Genomic DNA, 18,836 nt, shown 5'->3' with positions numbered 1-18,836 from the left:
CCATACTTCCTATGACAGATTTAATATCTTTCACAGAACATGGCCTTCCAAGGTTTTCAAGTGATTTTACACAGCCTGTCAGAAGAGATGGCTTAAATGGAATGGCAAACTCTTTTCTTTCATTCCTGGCCTGCAGTAATAATATCTCTCCTCATGGAAGAAGGAAATAACATTTAAATGACAACACAAAAGGACTTTCACAGCCAAATGTTAAGCTTGAAGTGTGTATAAAATTAATACACTGCTCAAAGAAATCCTTTGGGAGATATACATACTAAAGTACACTTATTTTATTTGCAGTTTCCTTAATATATACATTATATACATATTTTTTGATCAAAGAAGATGTATCACAAAGTTCAGAGAAATTTAAGAACTTTAGTATTACTTTAAAAGTGAAATTGGTTCATATAAAATTTGGAGTCTAATGAATGTCTTATCTATCCCTTCAGTCAAATCATAATTCAATAGTACCAGCCATTACCTCAGGAAGGATTTGCTTCAGAGTATCTTGGAAGGGTTATGCTAGATTCCAGAGACAGTTTGCAGATGCTGTACATCGAATAGTGTATTATCTTCTATCGTTGCTAACAATTACGTTAATTTTACAATTTGCTTTATTGTATGATACTTATCCTGGAGTGCTTCCCTCTCTTTTTACAACAATGCTGTGAAGTAAATAAGATTTGAGCTAAAATGGATGATTATTATTCAGCTTCCTTAAGTGACCCTGGGTACTTGCATAGTTTTAGTTTCCTGAGCGAGAGGAATCATTTCTTTATCCATGTTTCTTAGACCATACAAGTTTCCGAGAATCAGTTGTTAAGTATTTGTACACATTACAGCAGATAAGTTATAAATTCACATTTTTCCTGCTTCTGCCTTTTCCAGGCAGAGAAGGTAGGAATGTCCAGAGTGTGTCTGACAGGGATCAAGCTTTGGCATTATAGCTAAAACCATAATCTTAATGGGATCCCTTCCAAGGTTTCTGGACACCCACCCAGCTGATCCAGGCAGACCAGGGGGAGGGGGGAGATTTTTTGGCTTAGTTGCTCTAATTGAAGTAAAATACTGGAATACAATCCCTAATGAAGAATTTAATTGCTATGTATTTCTTTTAATAGAATTGGATGTGTACAATTGAGGTTTATGCATGAACATTTCTCTCAGTTTATAATGTATCCATATAAAGTATTTAGTTCAGGAAGACTCTGGGCACAAAATTGTATTACATTAATTTAGTTCTAAGCAGAATTGGGGCAATGAATCTAGGATTACAGCCGATATCTGTTAACTAGTTAAGCTTTTAATTGTTTTACTGTGTGCCCTATCAGCAAAAAAGGCTGAAAGAGTTAAATAAAGTGGGGTGGGGGAGGGGGAGAGGAAGAAACCTCCAAGCACTTGGGCTTTACCATTTACATCACATGGAATATCAAGCTATTTTTCTGTATACCTTCAGTTCTCTCAGTAAAAAGAACAGGACCATATTTTATAACCTTTGATTATTGAGAAATGACATCCAGCTTTATAGGAATAATTATGATTTGCTATTTAAAAACACAATTTTGTTATAATAGTTCATTAGTACACAGTTGTTAACTGCTTGGACATTTCTTACTTTGAAGAGCTAACACTACAAATTAATGTTGAAAAAAGTTGTTACCTAATTTAGGTTTCTTGCATACCACCCCATTATATATCAATTTTTTTATTGCCCTGCATTTATTATTTAAATTCCCGCCTCCTCTTTCTAGCTTTTTATTATTATTTGTTTTTAAAACCCTGGTTTCTTTTTAAATTCTGAATTGTTTTGGGGAAACACTTTCACAACATTGCTGAGATCTTTTATTTTTCAGATGGATTTTTATTTTTTCCCCAACACACATACACACACACACACACAAACACCACACACACGTAAATTAAGAACAAACAGATGACAAGAAGAAACAGATGACAAGAAAGCATATAACATATACAGAAATGGGATTGTTGAGCATTAAACAATTGTCTAAAGTTTTGACGTGAAACTGGAGCTCTATTTGTGCTTTGGACTTTGTTTCTTCTTCCTTTCAGTCTTCTAGGAGCTTATCTTTTAAGATACATTTTCAAAGACTATTTGGGTGAATTGCTAACTTTTGGCTTATCCACTGGATCAAAAAATAGTCTATATGTAGATTTTGCAGAAGGCACCAGCACCTGATTTCTGCATGCACAATGGAATATTGTGCAAAAATACAGATATAGGGGTATAACAGATATTCTCCCAAAACACATATCTGTTCAAGGACATAACCTGTAGGCTTCTATTCTATGTAAATTTATATAGCTTTTCCATCTTCTAAAGAGACTATAAATGTGATAAGTAGACATTTCATTATTTTTATTAAAGACCCATTGTCCAACATACAATCCACTTAACCAGCAAGATAAAAATAAAAGTTAAAGTTAAAATAAAATTAGAACTGTTTTTTTTAAAAAAAACATCAAACAATACAGTAAATTAGGTTATGAAAAGGCATTCTAGGAGCTGAGAATAGAATTTTTTATACATCTACCGTATTTCCCTGAAAATAAGATCCTGTCTTATATATATTTTTGCTACCAAAGAAGGCACTAGGTCTTATTTTCAGAGAAACATGGTATTAATTTCCCAACATTCACATCTTTCTTTAGAAATAGATAGAAAGATTAAATCTGACAGAAAGGAAAAATGACTGATCCTTATCCCTGACTACAATCACATATATTTATTTATTAGATTTGTTTACTGCCCCTCTGTCCTCAAGGTGACCCTGGGTGGCTTTGTATTTAAGTTAGTATTTAATTTACTTAGTGATTTAGTACATTTAAGTGAACAGAATACATTTTTTATCCTTGTTGCTTTCATCCTTATTTCCTTCTTCTCCATCTGCTGATTGTTTCTGTATGAATAAAACAGAAACAGCAACAACAACAAAGCAGTTCGACTCTCAACTCTTATTTTCACTTTTAGTTTCTGAAATGGATTGCCTGTCTATACAACAAAGAATTTCTGTCAATATATTTTAAATATTTCTGACTGTCTGCTACCACCTTTCATGTACAACATGCATCCAATTCTGTGTTGGTTTATCCTTACAAGAACTATCTGAAATAAATAATCATATAAACTCAATTTTGCATAATCATTTAGGCTTCCACGTTCACTTTATTTTTGATTATCCTGTTTTCCAAGTCTGATTGGTATTTTGCCATGTTTCTATAGTCAGTACAAACAATACAATTTTAACATCACTCTCCTTAACCAGTTGCTACAATGAATTGTTTTTCTGGCTACATACACTGTTGTTATAAAGTCACACATGGATGAGATAATGTAAAATATGCAGAAATATATGTGTCAGAGACTCACATACATACTATATTTATTTACTTATGATCCCAGCCATGAGCCATTTATGTAGAGTTTCATTTTACAATTGGTTTCTTTGGCTGTACTTAGGCAACTAATGAATAGTGAAATTATGTCTGTTTTGGCTTCCAAATTCAAACTATTAAATATTTAATTGTCAGAGTTAGGGTAAGGGTTGATCTACTATTTGTTGGACTCATATTTTAAAAGTGACACTTCCCCTATATATTCATATAATGCAGAAATGTGCATTAGAAGGTTCAATGGATTACCTGGATTAAAAAGAGAAATAAGTAAGTGACTAGCTCTAAACATCTTCAATCTACCCTGGATGTTAATTAGAAAAATATGGATTTCCATGATGTTTAGATTTCTGCAATCATAGATGCCATCTTCCTTCTTTAATGTGCATTAGTCTGAAAAGTTCTTCATTTATAAAAAGAGAATAATAAATGCATTCTTGCAATTGTTTGCTAGAAAAGTACAACCCTATATTTTCACGGCTAATCTAACCTGACACCAACAGGGAAATAAGATTTATTCCAATACAGAGCCTTGCTTACTTCATTTACTTCAATAGGTTTAAGTATATCTCCTTTTTGTTTTGACTCTGGCTTTATAGTAGAAAGCCTCATCCCCTAATTTGAGGAAAATTCAAAGGCAGTTCCTTCAGAACAATCTACATCCAATGCAGTTGTCCTATAACTGACCCACATTTTTTAATTAACACTATGAATACAGATTGCACAGACAACCATTTTTTGTTTCTATTCACTCTTGTGAGCTGTGAGATTTTATTTATTTAAAACTTTTATATAGTTGCTCATCTTATATTGAACTCTGAGTACTTGCAATAAACGAACTTCTCGCTCTTGCATTGATTAGATGTCCAATACCTACTAGATACTTAACAATGAAGCTAATCCTCACTAATATGTAACCTTCCTTTACAGATGCTTAAACTAAGTAATTCCCCATAAGTGGGAATGGGAAAAGAGAGAAGGGCTATAAGAATTGTCCAAAAAAACCAACCATTTTATGAATCAATTCCACTGAATTTCCTCTGTTGCTACTTTTAGCTCACGCCCCCCACCCCCCTCTGTGTGTTTGTGAGTTGGGAGGAACCTTGGTAATGCTGATGCTGAAGTTTTGATATTTTATTAATAAACTTTTATGAATGAAATTATCCTGGTGTACACTCTCTTCAGTATCCAACCTAAAAATGTTAATGTTTTGATCTTTTCTGTACTTGTCCAAAAATGGACAAATTGTGTGTCATACTTGGCATACTTGACAAGCACGGATTTTGTCCATTTTTTGTCTAATTCAGAATTTAAATGTAAGCAAGAGTCCCTATGACATTGTTTATTATTCAGTAAAACAATCAAAATGATACCTTTTGTTTCCTATATTAACTGGGTACCCTCCATGTTATGGTCACAAAGCACAAACAAATTAAATGTTCAGGCAGTACTTATTCATAGCACATTATAGGGTTTATTCTCAGCTTCACTAAGGCAGTCCTGGATGACTTTTGAAAAGTCTAATTAGAGAAAAGCCTAACTGGTATGCAGACAATACAGGAGGCTGGAAGTGCAGTGGTTAGGTAAAATGCACTATTGCAGGCAAACTCTGCCCACAGCCTGGCATTTGATCCTGTTGAGCCTTGAGGTTGACTCAGCCTTCCACCCTTCAGAAGTTGGAACAATTAAGACCCTGATTTCTGGGGGCAATAGGCTGAGATTGTAAACTGCTCAGAGAGTGCTGTAACACACTATGGAACAGTATATAAGTGTTATTGCTATGGCTATTGCTATAATAATAATAATTTAATAATCTATTAAATTTGTATGCTATCTGACTCTCAATAATTCTAGGTAGCTCACAACAATCAAATGAAGAAATTACAACAAAATCAATAAACCATTAAAAATAAAAACAAAACAAATGGCAAGAACAATGAAATGAGGGGTCTTACTCATCCAAGTCTTCATGAATTTTTAAAAATGAGAACAGGGTATCCTCTGGATCTGGGAGGCAACCTCATCCTAGAGGACAGATGCTGTTACAGCAAGGTGCACCTCAAGGATCCTGACACTGTTAATCAAAGGAAACTGAAGTATAGCAACATTATAGGATTAAATCAGTCAGGCAGAATTTATAAGAAAAAGGAAGTCCCTCAAGTAATCAGGCCCTGTATTATGTAGGGCTTTATAGATAACAAACATATCTTGAATTGAATCTAGAAGTAAGCTGATGTAGCTTTGGAAGAGCAGGGGTGTTGCATAGACATTCTGGACCAGTTGAAGCTTCTGGGTGGCCCCACATAGATAGAATTGCAGTAGTCAAACCACAAATTGACTACAATGAGTTTCTGCCTGAAGGGCATGAATCACTGCCTGAAAGGTCTTCTGATCTAGGAAAGGGCACAACTGATGTACCAGATGGAGTTGCCCAAAGGGCTTCCTAGTCACAGCTGATACCCCCTCTTTAAACAGAACTGCTGGCCTCCAGATTGTGTATCAAGGATAAAGTGCTACCACACCCAAGGTCAAAGATAGACAAGATAGACTAACCCCAGATCTTAACAGTTCAAACATCCACAGCAATTAAGTCTTGGGAGGATTAAGTTGTAGATGGTTCCTCCCAATGCAAATCCACACAGCCTCCGTGCACTGGGGCAGACCTGGACAACCTAGCTGGCCCAAGGTTAAAAGATGTAACTGGGTAACATCAACATATTGATGGTGCCAAACTCCAAACTGGCAGGTGACATCACTGGACTAGAAAGTGGATCAGTAAGTTGAAAAAAATTTCATAAGAAGACAATGACAAAAAAACCTTATGAATTCCTGCCAAAAATTTGTATGGACAATCTAATGCAGTTACTATGTTTCAAGGACTGATTGCAAAGAATCTTTGTTTTTCATCAGTTGGGTTGATCAGTTTCATTTCTTACTGCTCGATATATAATTTTAAGTACATGAAGTGTCCAAATGTACACTTTCCTGAATTGTCTATCATGGAAGGACATCAACATTGACCAAATAGTATATAGACAATCTGAACCAAAGGACTTCCAAAGCTGTCACCTGAATTTTTGAGGGGAAAAACAAAATGCTTGCTCAAAGTTCAAACCATCTGGTTCTACTCTAGGAAGACTTATTTCTTTTTATACAAGTGGATAAAAGAGCTCAAAGTGTCTTGTTTGGAAAATGTTTGTTCAGTTGCAATGAGGATATAGACATGACCTTTCTTTATCCATGCAACTGGAGTCATTCGTATAGTCTTCTGGTGAAATAAAACAGGCTGCCATATGGGAACAGTGTGACCCATGCTCTAATTGTTCTTGCAAAAATCCCGTGAGTTCTGAGTCGCAAAATATTGGGTGAAGCTCCATTCAAAATCCAAGAAAGAAAACCTTAGATTCCATTGTTATAGAGAAAATGACTTTTACTGAAAATTGCATCAGAAGAATACAAGATCTGAGGCAATAGTGCAAAAATCACATATAGTAAGTTATCCCATGTTCCCATCCCCAATAGTTCAAACTGACCATCCAATCTGACATGTGTATAATGTCATATGAGGTATCTTCAGGTGGTGTTTCAGACATCTGGTATGCCAAAACGGCTGACCTTGGCCTATACAGATAAGAGGCTACATCTGCGCAGTAAGCAAATAAGCTAGTCAAGAAAACATCCCAACTTTTACATTTCACCAACTTATACCTCCAGCATACTTCCCCCCAAGAAGCCTAATTATTCTTCCCACCCACCCCTGCCATTTCTATGGCAGCCAGAAAGACAAGCAGAAGAAGGATTCTTGCAGGCTGACACAAACTAAGTTAGAAGTTTCTAGAATTGTTGCATTATAAAACATGCAACTCAACACTCTTGTACACTGAAATAAAGTCCTCCAAGGCTAATCCAGACCCTGCTTCTCATTCTAATTTTTCCTTACCCATACTGGTAGGGTGGACGTATGGCAGCAGGCATACAGGCACTGCCTGTAGAAGCTTATATATACTATTGCAAGTTAAGAAACTTTTTACAAAACTATGTTAGGCAGAAAAGAATGCTTAGCAGCTGCAATATAAAAGAATGATATTGGCTGCCTAGGAAAGGTCCTCTATTCTTGACTTCAAGGATAGGGCATTGAGGAAGGAGAAAGAAGAGGAATAACACAATATTTAAAATTTCTTCCCATGATGAAAACAGTTCTAGAAATTTATATCTGGAATCCAAAACATTGAGACCAAAATAATTTAATTTAAATTTAATATACCCATCACAAAACAAAAATGCATGCACAGTATAAGGAATAAACATAGGCAACCGTCATCATAGAAACATAGCTAGAAGTGGTCTTTTTAAGCCACTAATCCACACTCCACTTTACTCTGGAATTAAAACATGGCTGGTCAATGGCTGTTCAGCCTCAGTTTGAATATATTCTGGGAAGGAAAACTTAATCCTGCAATCAAACCTACATTTAGGAAATTTTCCTTTGCATTAAAATAGAATTTAGTTCTTGTAACTAAAATTATAAGATTATTTTATATGCACAGAAATCCACATACTGATAACAGTACAGATTAGTTACTCTGAATTTGTGGATAACATAATTTTAGAAATTACTATATATTTTCTCAGCCTGCAAGAGATTTAGGTAGGATGGAGATGAGCAAAATAGAGGACTGTGCAACTAGTCTGAAAGATGGATTGAGATATGATACTCTCTCTAGTTTGGCCATGTGAGAAATTTTGAGACTCTTCTTAATTTGGAATTACCTGGATTGACAGAAACCACTAGCATTCAGAATGACATTACTGTGGAGGCTGTACAGCTAATTTGGAAAAAGGAGCCAAAGAAACGAGAGAGCAGGAAAAACAGGATAAATGTCTGGAACAAATGTAAAAATAGAAAGAGAAAAACATGAAAAAGAGACTATGGAGTTGTGATTATGATTTAGTATAGCCATTAAACTCCCAAAAATTCTGGGTAGAATATGAGATGGCTTTCCAGAAACAGGTGAACGCACAAAGGATTCATCTGACTAGTAGTTCCTAAGTGAATGAAACAGTTTTATTTTTGATGGATGACTAGATTCTGTGTTGTTAGAAGTCCCATTTTATTGTTTTGGATGTTTTCATTGTTTCTCATTCTTTCAAAACACTCAATTGGATTCAAAGCCTTCCCTGTGTATAAATTTTACTTGTCCCTAACCTAATACTCTGCAGAAGCATTGAGCTTTACTTCCTAGCAGACACTCTAAATTTTACTCCTATCATTCCCCTGACATGATGAGTGAGGGTTATTAGAGAAGCCTAACCATCTGGACATGGGGGGAATGGCTGACCTATAAGAACATACAAATATTATGTCTTGTTGCTTTTCTGAGACAAAGACAGCAAACTAACATTTCCCCAGAGATACTTGCTTTGTTCAGAAATTTTCCCACAGGCTCCATTGCAGATTTTCTCCCCCAATGCCTGTTATATAGCACCTTCAGAATTTTATTTTTGCAATGTTGTTTCACATGCTCTGGCACAATATGTACAAAGTGCACAGCTGAGTCAGGCCCGCTCATAAAATTGACCTAGTCACTCAGATTGCTGTGCAAAGGCAGAGAAGGGGGGCTTCACAGAAGGGAATTGGCAGGATTATGGATGAGCTTAGGAAGTTCAGCAGACCATGCAGAGAAGAGAAGATACTTTGATAACTGTAGTGGAAGTCAATGGCTGTAAGAAAAAAAAGGGGGCCAGTGGGCCCTAGAAACAATGTTTAATATATTCAGGTAATCTGGGAGAAGGAGACAGGTCATAAAAAGGATCACAGTGATGAAAGGGAGAAAAAAAATAAGATGGGGTCAGAGTTGTAAACTTTGAAAGTGGAAAAATGAATTTATTTGCTTCAAAGAGTTACTTCTTAACAAATTTTTTGCAGACTACATTACAGCTTACAGATTTTGTAAACATTCCTCAGCACTAAGGCATAGCGAGATCACCACCATTCAGGGGACTGGGAACTTTTTAGCAATATATCCCATATAGGCCTATTGGGATATACTGTGAATTTGATTTCAAGACTTGGACAATTCAGCAGATTTGAGTTATGTAATATATACTACGTTACATGGCAAATATAAAGCTTGGTAAGCTTTGTGTGTGTTTTGAAGTGAAATTGTCCTTTCAGTGATCATAATATTTCGGGTACAGTATCATCAATATAATGTCTATGGAGATTCTCAGTCATCCAGGTTATAGTTGTCCCGAAGCTCTGAGCTGAAGAAGCTTCTTGGATGAGAAGTGAAATGTCTTCAAAGAAAAATCAGAATATCCAGTTGTCTCTTGAAAAAGCCAGTTTGGGACATCAATATAGTGATGATATTCAGATGTACATTGCCATCTTAGTCTGGGAACCTGTGGAAATCTAGACATTGAAAAGAAAGATGGGAAGGGACAGTCTGGTGAATGTGAAAGACTGAGGACTGACAGGACTGAGCCCCTATGGGACAGGGATGCTGTCTGTCTGTAAGCTTTCTGGTTTTTGTTTGATATTTAGCTATAACATTGAATGCATTTGTAGTCCCTCTGAAGAAGAAGGTCCATAATTTGGTCAACCCAGCTATTGTTAGATAAGGAAGTGGAGGCCATGGATATGGACTGGAGATTAGAGGTGAACACTCTGGCTCTTACACCAATTGCAGCTCTACTTGGAGGAAGATACTCTGGGAAATATTACTCTCCTTTCTACTTTATGACTCTAACAAACTACATGGTAATGTCTTTGGAGATGACTTAGAAATTGCAACTGGAACAGAATGGCCTTCCTTCTGTGAGGTAAGAATTCCATGTTTATATCATCTTGGTACTGAGAGTCCTGTACAGTACAATTTGAAGAATTATTTTCAGGTTCTACATCTTACCTGTAAAACCTTACAGATCTACTAATTGTAGGACTACCTATTTCAAGTAAACTTAAACAGTCCAGTCAGTGGTGGGATTCAAAATTTTTTACTACTGGTTCTGTGGGCGTGGCTTGGTGGACGTGGCAGGGGAAGGATAGTGTAAAATCTCCAGTCAGAGGTGGTATTTGCTGGTTCTCTGAATTACTCAAAAAAATTATGCTACCAGTTCTCCAGAACTGATCAGAACCTGCTGAATACCACCTCTGAGTCCAGTGTGTTGTTTCCACTTAGGGGAATTACATATCTCTATGCATGAGGGAAGCACGGAAATATTTTAATACATTTTATCTCTATGTAACACCTTATCTTGAAATTCAAATGTTATCTTCCCTGATAATTTTTAGAAGGGTGACCAAAATAAAATTGCCGATTTATCACTGGATTTTATGTAAACTGTTAAGTTTGAGCAATGAGAGGCTGAACCAGAGCATGAGTGCAACAGTACTTTATTTTACAAATAAAGGGCTGACCGTGCTTGCCAAGCCTGGAACTGGCTCGCAGCAATCAGCAACCGGTTGGACCCCGCAGCCTGCTTTTATAGCTGGCTGCTGGGGAGAGCCAACCAATGGGAATGGGGGAATAACGCCCACGTAAAGTGAGTGGACCTGAGTGAGAACTCCTTGAGTCCTCAGGACATAACACCCCTTCCCCCCAGATGCGAACATGCATAGTCCTTGAGGTAGACGGGGGGTTTGTGTTGGCGCCCGGAACGGCGCAACTCGGGAACATTGTCTGTCTGTTCGGTACCAGTCTGTGATGGCCGAGCCGGCATAGTGTCGCCAACACTCTCTCTGGACTGGGCATCCTCGGGAACCACCGGGTTGGTTACTGGGGTCGAGCTCTCGTGGGTTGGATCAGGCTGGTCAACTCTCTGGGCGCTGTTGTCCGAGTTTGGGCTGACGGGAACGACCGCTGGTGCAGACTGGTCGCTGGGCACGATGTGGCTGGGCGGCGGATGAGGCGGTTCCCTTCGACTGGAGACTCTGGATTCTTGTTGGCAAGGGTGCTGAGGCGCCTTCTAAGCTGGTCTATATGTCTCCTCCAGACGCGACCATCCTCCAGCCTGACTCTATACGATCTCGGCCCGGTGATGGCGATGACCTCGCCTGGAATCCAAAGTGGGTCCCCAGCGAAATTCCTTGCGAATATCGGTTCCTGTAACAAAAAATGTCTAACCCCCGAAGTAGAAGCGAGGGGAGAGTCAGGGCAGTATTGTGGGTGCAATCTGTCCAATACAGTCCTCAGGCGCCGGCCCATCAGAAGTTCCGCTGGGGACTTATTGGTGACTGCACAGGGGGTTGAGTGCTGGCTCATCAGGAACTGTGCGAGTTTGTGGTGCCAGTCATCCCTGCCAAACCTAGCGAGGGCCTCTTTGGTGGTCCTGACGGCCCTTTCAGCCAACCCATTACTGGCAGGGTGAAATGGGGCTGTGAAAATGTGGCGAATGCCCAGGTTGGCAGCAAAACGGCTGAATTCTACTGATGCGAACTGTGGGCCATTATCGGAGACAATGGAGTCGGGTAGTCCATGTGTAACGAACAGGCGCGTTAACACGTTGGTGATTGCTAGTGTGGTGGTCGTGGATAGCTGTGCCACGTCTATCCATTTGGAATAAGCGTCCACGACCTCTAGGAACATCTTTCCATGCACGGGGCCTGCCAGATCGATATGGATTCTAGACCAAGGGGCGTTGGCGCTCTCCCATCTGGTAGGGGTGGCGATGGGGGGAGCAGGACGGGATTCCTGGCAAATGCTGCAGGAACTTACCCAATTGACAATGTCCTCGTCTAGACCCGGCCACCACACGTAGCTGCGTGCTAATGCCTTCATTCTCACAATGCCGGGTGTCCTCGTGCAACGCTCCAGGACTCGGGTACGCAGCGAGGTCGGAATGACCACTCGAGTGCCCCACAGTAGACAACCCTGCAAACTGGACAGCTCCTGCATGCGAGTCTTAAAGGGTGCGAATTTGTTATCAACGTTGCCTCCCGGCCACCCCCTCCTCACCCAGTCGAGCACCTGGGCGAGCGTTTGGTCTGCCTTGGTTTTAGCGGCGATGTCAAGGGCGGTGATGGGCAGGTCCAACTGGGTGATTTCGAAAATGGCGTTGACAGGAGCTGGGTCTTCAGCCGGAGCGGGTAAGGGCAGCGACTGAGAGCGTCAGCGTGGGATAGAGTTTTGCCCGGGCGGTGAATAAGTTTGTATGAGTAGGCCACTAGGAAAAGTGTCCACCTTGTCATTCTAGGGGAAAGGACTTGAGGTGTCTGTTTGTCGCCGCCAGTAGGCCCAGGAGGGCTTATGGTCGGTGACCAGTTCAAGAAATGGCCAAAAGGAATTCGTGAAACTTTTTCACGGCTGCAACAGCTGCTAGGGCTTCCTTGTCTATTTGGCTGTAATTTCGCTCCGTGGCCGAGAGCGTCCTGGAGAAAAAGGCGATGGGGGCCTCGGCGCCATTGGGGAGTCTGTGACTAAGGACCGCCCCAATTCCAAAGGGGATGCGTCTGCTGCCAGTACTAAAGGAAGGTTGGGGTCGAATTGGATGAGCACTGCCTCTGACGTAAGTAGTGATTTGACGGCGTTAAACGCCTGGTCTTCTTTGTGCCCCCAGTGCCACGGTGACTTTTGTCTAGTAATCTGTGTAGGGGTTCGGCTACTGAGGCTTTATGGGGCAAGAAGGATGCATAAAAGTTCAGCAGCCCTAAGAAAGCTTGTAGCTCCGTTTTGGAGGTTGGTGTGGGAGCTTCGTGGATTGCTCTAACCTTGGACTCCAGGGGGTGAATGCCAGAGGCGTCAATTTTATAACCCAGAAAGTCCACCTGTCTAGTGGCAATGGCGCATTTTTCTTTTTTTAACTTGAGGCCATGCTGTCTGAACCTCTCTAACACTGCTCGCACTCTCTGGAAGAGTTGGGGTCTGTCCCTGGCTGAGACCAAGATGTCGTCGAAGTAGGGTACTACACCAGGAGGCCCTGTAAAATCCGCTCCATGAGGGATTGAAAAATACCCGGGCAACACTTACGCCAAATTGGAGACGCTTGCATCGGAAGGCACCCTGTGAGTGACGATGGTCTGAAGTTCCGCTGTTTGGTTATCAACAGGGAACTGCTGATATGCTTGAGACATGTCCAATTTAGCAAAAATACTGCCCGGCTCGAATGTGTGCAATAAGTGCTGAATGACGGGCACAGGGTAGGCGCTAACTTGTAAATATTTATTGATTGTTGTCTTGTAGTCCGAGCAAATTCTCAGGCTACCATCTTTTTAAGGGGTGTGACGATGGGCGTCTCCCACTTGGCGAAATCTGTTGGCTCAATGACCCCTTGTTTTAGTAGTTTATCCAATTCAGCGTCTAGTTTTGGTCGAATAGCAAATGGAACTCTACGTGGTTTTAATCTGATTGGGACTGCCTGGGGTCAACGGTGAACGAGATGGGGTTCCATTATAACACCCCAGCTCCTCGCTGAACACATCTGCGTAGTCAGCGAATAAGGAGTCAGTGTCTGAGGTTGAGACAGCATGGACTCCTGTTAACCCTAGGCCGAGGTGGGGAAACCAATCGAGCCCCAATAAGGTGGGTAGATTGCCGTTAACTACCACTAGAGGTAGGTGGCCTTTAAAAGCTCTAAAACTGACAAAGAACTTGCCTCTGCCGATCACGGGAATGGCCTTCCCCTGGTAGTCCTTCAGACCGAACTGGCATCTCTGAAGCCGGGTAGTAGATAGGCTGGGGTGGAGTCTCTTGAGGGTGTTCCACGAGATTATTGAGAGCGCTGACCCTGTGTCAACCTCCATGTGGCACGGTTTACCTTCTAGGGAAACGGAGAGAGAAATTTTATTAACAGCGTGGCAAGTACGCCTGGCAAGGCGGTGCGTGCGACAGTTTAATACTTGCCTCTGTGGTCCCGCGTGCGAGGACGGGTGTCTGTGTGCAGCGCTTTGGGGGGCTTGGCAGACTCTCGCGATGTGCCCCCTCTTATGGCAGTTGTTGCAAGTGGCTCCTTTAAACTTGCAGGTGGCCCTTTGATGCGATCCCCCACAGGCTAGGCACAATGTGATGTGCTTGGGTGGACCGGTGTATTCTTGTTTGGCCCCTACCTGCGACCGTCTGTCGTTGGCGAGGCGGTGGACATCGTTTTCATCGTTGTGGGTTTCCTCCGCTTCCACCTCTTCGGAATAGACTGGGAACGATGCTAGCTTGGCACTTGGGCCCTGAATTTCGGTGGCTGAGTTCATTGCTAGCTCGGCTGCTAGGGCCTCCTCGACCGCTTGCGCGAGGTTGAGGTCTTTTTTTGCTAGCAGGCGCCTCTGTAGGTTGAGATCCTTGACCCCACAAACTAATTGATCGAGGAGCATGTCCTCCAAGTATGTTCCAAACCCGCAGTGCAGGGCTGCTGTTCTGAGGGCGGCCATATATTGATTGATGGTCTCCTTACTTGATTGCTTCCTCATACGGAACGTGAACCTCCTGGCGATTTGTGAAGGCCGGGGAGCGTAGTGGTTAGTGAGGATCTCAAGCAACTTGGACCACGGAATGTTTTTCAATTCTCTCGGCGCTACGAGTGCTGCGGCGGTATCGTAAACGGTGGCTCCGCAGTAGATTAGGAAATAGGATTTTTTCCGATGCTCTCCCGCATCCGCCAAGCCGACCGCATCGATGTAATGATTGAAGCGGTTCTTATACGACTCCCACTTCTCTTCGTCTGGTTTAAACGCCGGGAATACTGGGTTGGAACTCATGGTGCTGGAACGGCTGGGCTACCTGCGGAAAAAATCTCTCTGGGACTACGGGCGCTCGTGAGTGATATCAGCTCTGGAGAGGTTTTTTTGCTACCCTCTCTTTCTCTCTCTGGGTTACCACGTTGGCTGCTAGCCGTTGGAGGTGTCTTGATTCGCGCCAAAAAGTGGGCGCTAGTGACTTCCTACAGCGCTGTGCTGTGTCTCCTACTGGCTCGAAATTCAAATGACACCCGTTTGAATTTCGCGCCAAATACAGAGCGGCTGCGGCTCGCAGCGCTTCACTTTCCCTGCAGCGGGGCTAACAAGCGGCTACAGACACTTCTAACTTTGAATCAGACCGCTTTCTCTGGCTGCGGATCAGCGTTTGCTCTTTTTGATCGCTCGTATTGTTGGCTGACCGCTCTCTCTGGCTGCGGATCAGCGTTTCCCTTGTCGCCAGCCGATCGCTCTCTCTGGGCTGCGGATCGGTGGCTAGTGACTCAGCGGTTGCAAGGTGCTTCTGGTAGCCATCCCATCCTCGTCGCCAGTGTTTTGTTTGAGCAATGAGAGGCTGAACCAGAGCATGAGTGCAACAGTACTTTATTTTACAAATAAAGGGGTGACCGTGCTTGCCAAGCCTGGAACTGGCTCGCAGCAATCAGCAACCGGTTGGACCCCGCAGCCTGCTTTTATAGCTGGCTGCTGGGGAGAGCCAACCAATGGGAATGGGGGAATAACGCCCACGTAAAGTGAGTGGACCTGAGTGAGAACTCCTTGAGTCCTCAGGACATAACATAAACTGTCAGCAAGTCCTTGTGTAATCAGAGGTAAACTAACTGCTCAGAGTCACTAAGAGTCAAGCTATGTAAATATAATTTAAAAATAACTAAAAAATTAATACATAAATAGTGATAGAGGATCCAGCTTGAAATGTTGCTGCATATTAAGTCTGAAGCATATCACCTGTACAATATGACCTTAAAATTTTTAAATGCCAAAAAGTAGTGTTGATTGTCACTTTTTTAGAGAAAAATGTTAACTGAACATGAAAACATATTATCATCAACATTCGCAGAGAACAATTTTTAGGAATTGTTTTTAAAAAGCCTTCTATATTTAGTAGAACTCACAATTTAATTTTAAAGTACATTAATAAAGGATGTGTTCCTGTACAACAGGAATTGAAGCATTTCTCAAGAATTTCCTTTCATCTCTTCACACATGATTTCTTTGTTTTAAACAGCAGGATATGTGAAGTAAGCCTAAATCCCTGTCAATCTATTTGAAGTATGCTAGACTAATTGCTTGCTTTCACAAGCAGTTTACCTATACGGCCTCTACCAAATTTGGTAGTGGAAATTGGTATGGCTGGTTACAGCTGTGTTCAGGGGAAAAAAAAATTCAATCAATGCACATAGAAAAAATGTAGACAAAAAGAAATTAGATGTGTTCCTAACATATAGGTTTATCATTAAGTGTGAACTTGAACATAAGAATGAACAATGTTGAACAACTTTGCTACAAAGGTTCCCAAAACTCCAGGAGACAAGACAAGAAACAACGGAGGGAAATCAATCAAGGAGAAAAGCAACATAAAAGTAAGGAGAATTTTCCTGACAGCGGGAACAATTAACCAGTGGAACGGCTTGCCTTCAGAAATTGTGGATGCTCCATCACTGAAAGCTTTTTAAAAAAGACTGGACAGTCACTTGTCTGGAATGATATAGGGCCATGAGGGTGAACCTATGGCATGGGTTCTACTGCGCATAAGTGCATGCCTCCTGCCAGCCAGCTGATTTTGGAGTATCTGCCACACATGCGTGGGGGGTGGGGTGCATGCGGGAGATGTATGTGCATGTGCAAGGGGGTGGGGAGCATGGTGGGGTTGTGTGCACATGCACAGGGGGCAGGGGTGGCATGGGGAGTCATGCACACATTGCATTATGAATGCAGGCACGCGTGCGCATGCAGACACACGCACATGCGCATTTTTGGCACATGGCCACAAAAAGGTCACTGATATAGGGTCTCCTGCTTGAGGAGGGGGTTGGACTAGAAGACTTCCAAGGTTCCTTCCAACTCTGTTATTCTGTCTTCTCACTTTCACCAAATATTCACAGGGAAGCACATACCTTGTTTTTCTACATAAATCTTATCTAGCACTGACTTATTTGGCCATTAAACCAGAAGTTGCTTAACCGAAGATGAAGTATAAAGATAGCACTACAGAAAAACAGGATGCCACAGCAAACCCAGCAATTAGATGCCTACATTAGGTTGTCATGGCTGATATCTTAACTGATAAAATTTGTCTTGATTTAGATGGGTTTTATACCTTACTATCATTCAGATGGTCAGTGATATAGGAAGTAGATATTGCTTTTATTTTTAATTACCTTTGTTTTCCCATAGACAGGAGTCTATGGGAAATTCTGATTGTCTATAAGATTTTACAATATTTGAATCTTCATTGGGACTATGAATTCAGAGAAAAATGGCACATGAGTAATTGCTAATTGAGCTGTGAATAAGCAAAATACAAATTAGGCATCCTAAACTATCTATGTATAAAATTCTATTTGGAAGTACAGTTCAAACTAGGATACAAATATGTTTTTCCATATTAATTTAAAGAGCAGAAGATGTGAGTTCATCAAGACAGAGTTGTCAAAAATTGGGTCCACGGCTTTTTAGGCAACAAAAACTAAGTTACTGACATTTATGGTTTTTTTCTTCCATCATTTCCCCCTCTTTTGAAGAGCCATTTTTAAAAAGGAACACAAGTTGCCAGGTCCTACACCCTAAATGTGTTTTATCAAAGAAGCAAAAAACAGCTTGACAGCATCTGATGCTGGTGTCTGATCAGATGATCTATTAGGGAAGCAAAACAGCCCTCCACAGGAGTGAGACAGAAACATCGCCTTAGGAATGAAGCTGAGCATTCATGCTCTTCAAGCAGCTAGACTAGGAAAAAAAAAACAAGTTTAGATAGCAAAGCTCCTTTCCCCTCTTCCCACTCACCCCCACCCCCCAGTCAGAAGATTGAGCAAGACTGCAGACAGGATGATTTCCACAGGCAGATTGATAAAGGGATGACATACCAGGCCAAGAATTTCTGAAATGACATAGTTCAAAAGACAGCACCTTTCAATGTAGAGATGAGAAGGATAAAGATTTGTTGAGGATTTGCCCCTCCCTTTTAATTACCAGTGATAGTGATTGGCATTATAAAAACATAAAAAGAAACCTGTCTATCTATCTATCTATCTATCTATCTATCTATCTATCTATCTATCTATCTATCTATCTATCTATCTATCTAATCACCTATCTATTCATCTATTATCATCTCTTTCAAAATATTAATCTTGGCTATAACCAGAACAAATATAATTAGAGGCTTAACAGTTAACAGATATCAGAGTTGGAAGGGACCTTGTAGGTCATCTAGTTCAATCCCCCACCCAAGTGGGACACCGTACACCATTTCTGACAAATGGCAGTCCAATACTTCTTGAAAGTCTCAAGTGATGGTACTCCCACAACTTCTGAGGGCAAGCTGTTCCATTGGTTGATTGTTCTCACTGTCAGAAAGTTTATCCTTATTTCCTGGTTAAATCTCTCCTTGTTCAGTTTCCATCCATTATTCCTTGTCTGGCCTACAGGAGCTGTATTAGCTGTCACCCATAAATTTGGCTCTTTTTAGTGTAAGAATAATCCTCTTGTAGCCCTTAATATATTTATTGATTCCCTA

This window comes from Pseudonaja textilis, chromosome 1 (genome assembly GCF_049901715.1).
Source record: "Pseudonaja textilis isolate UNSWEBS1 chromosome 1, rPseTex1.2, whole genome shotgun sequence".
Classification (NCBI taxonomy): Eukaryota; Metazoa; Chordata; class Lepidosauria; order Squamata; family Elapidae; genus Pseudonaja; species Pseudonaja textilis.
This window is presented reverse-complemented; position numbering follows the sequence as displayed.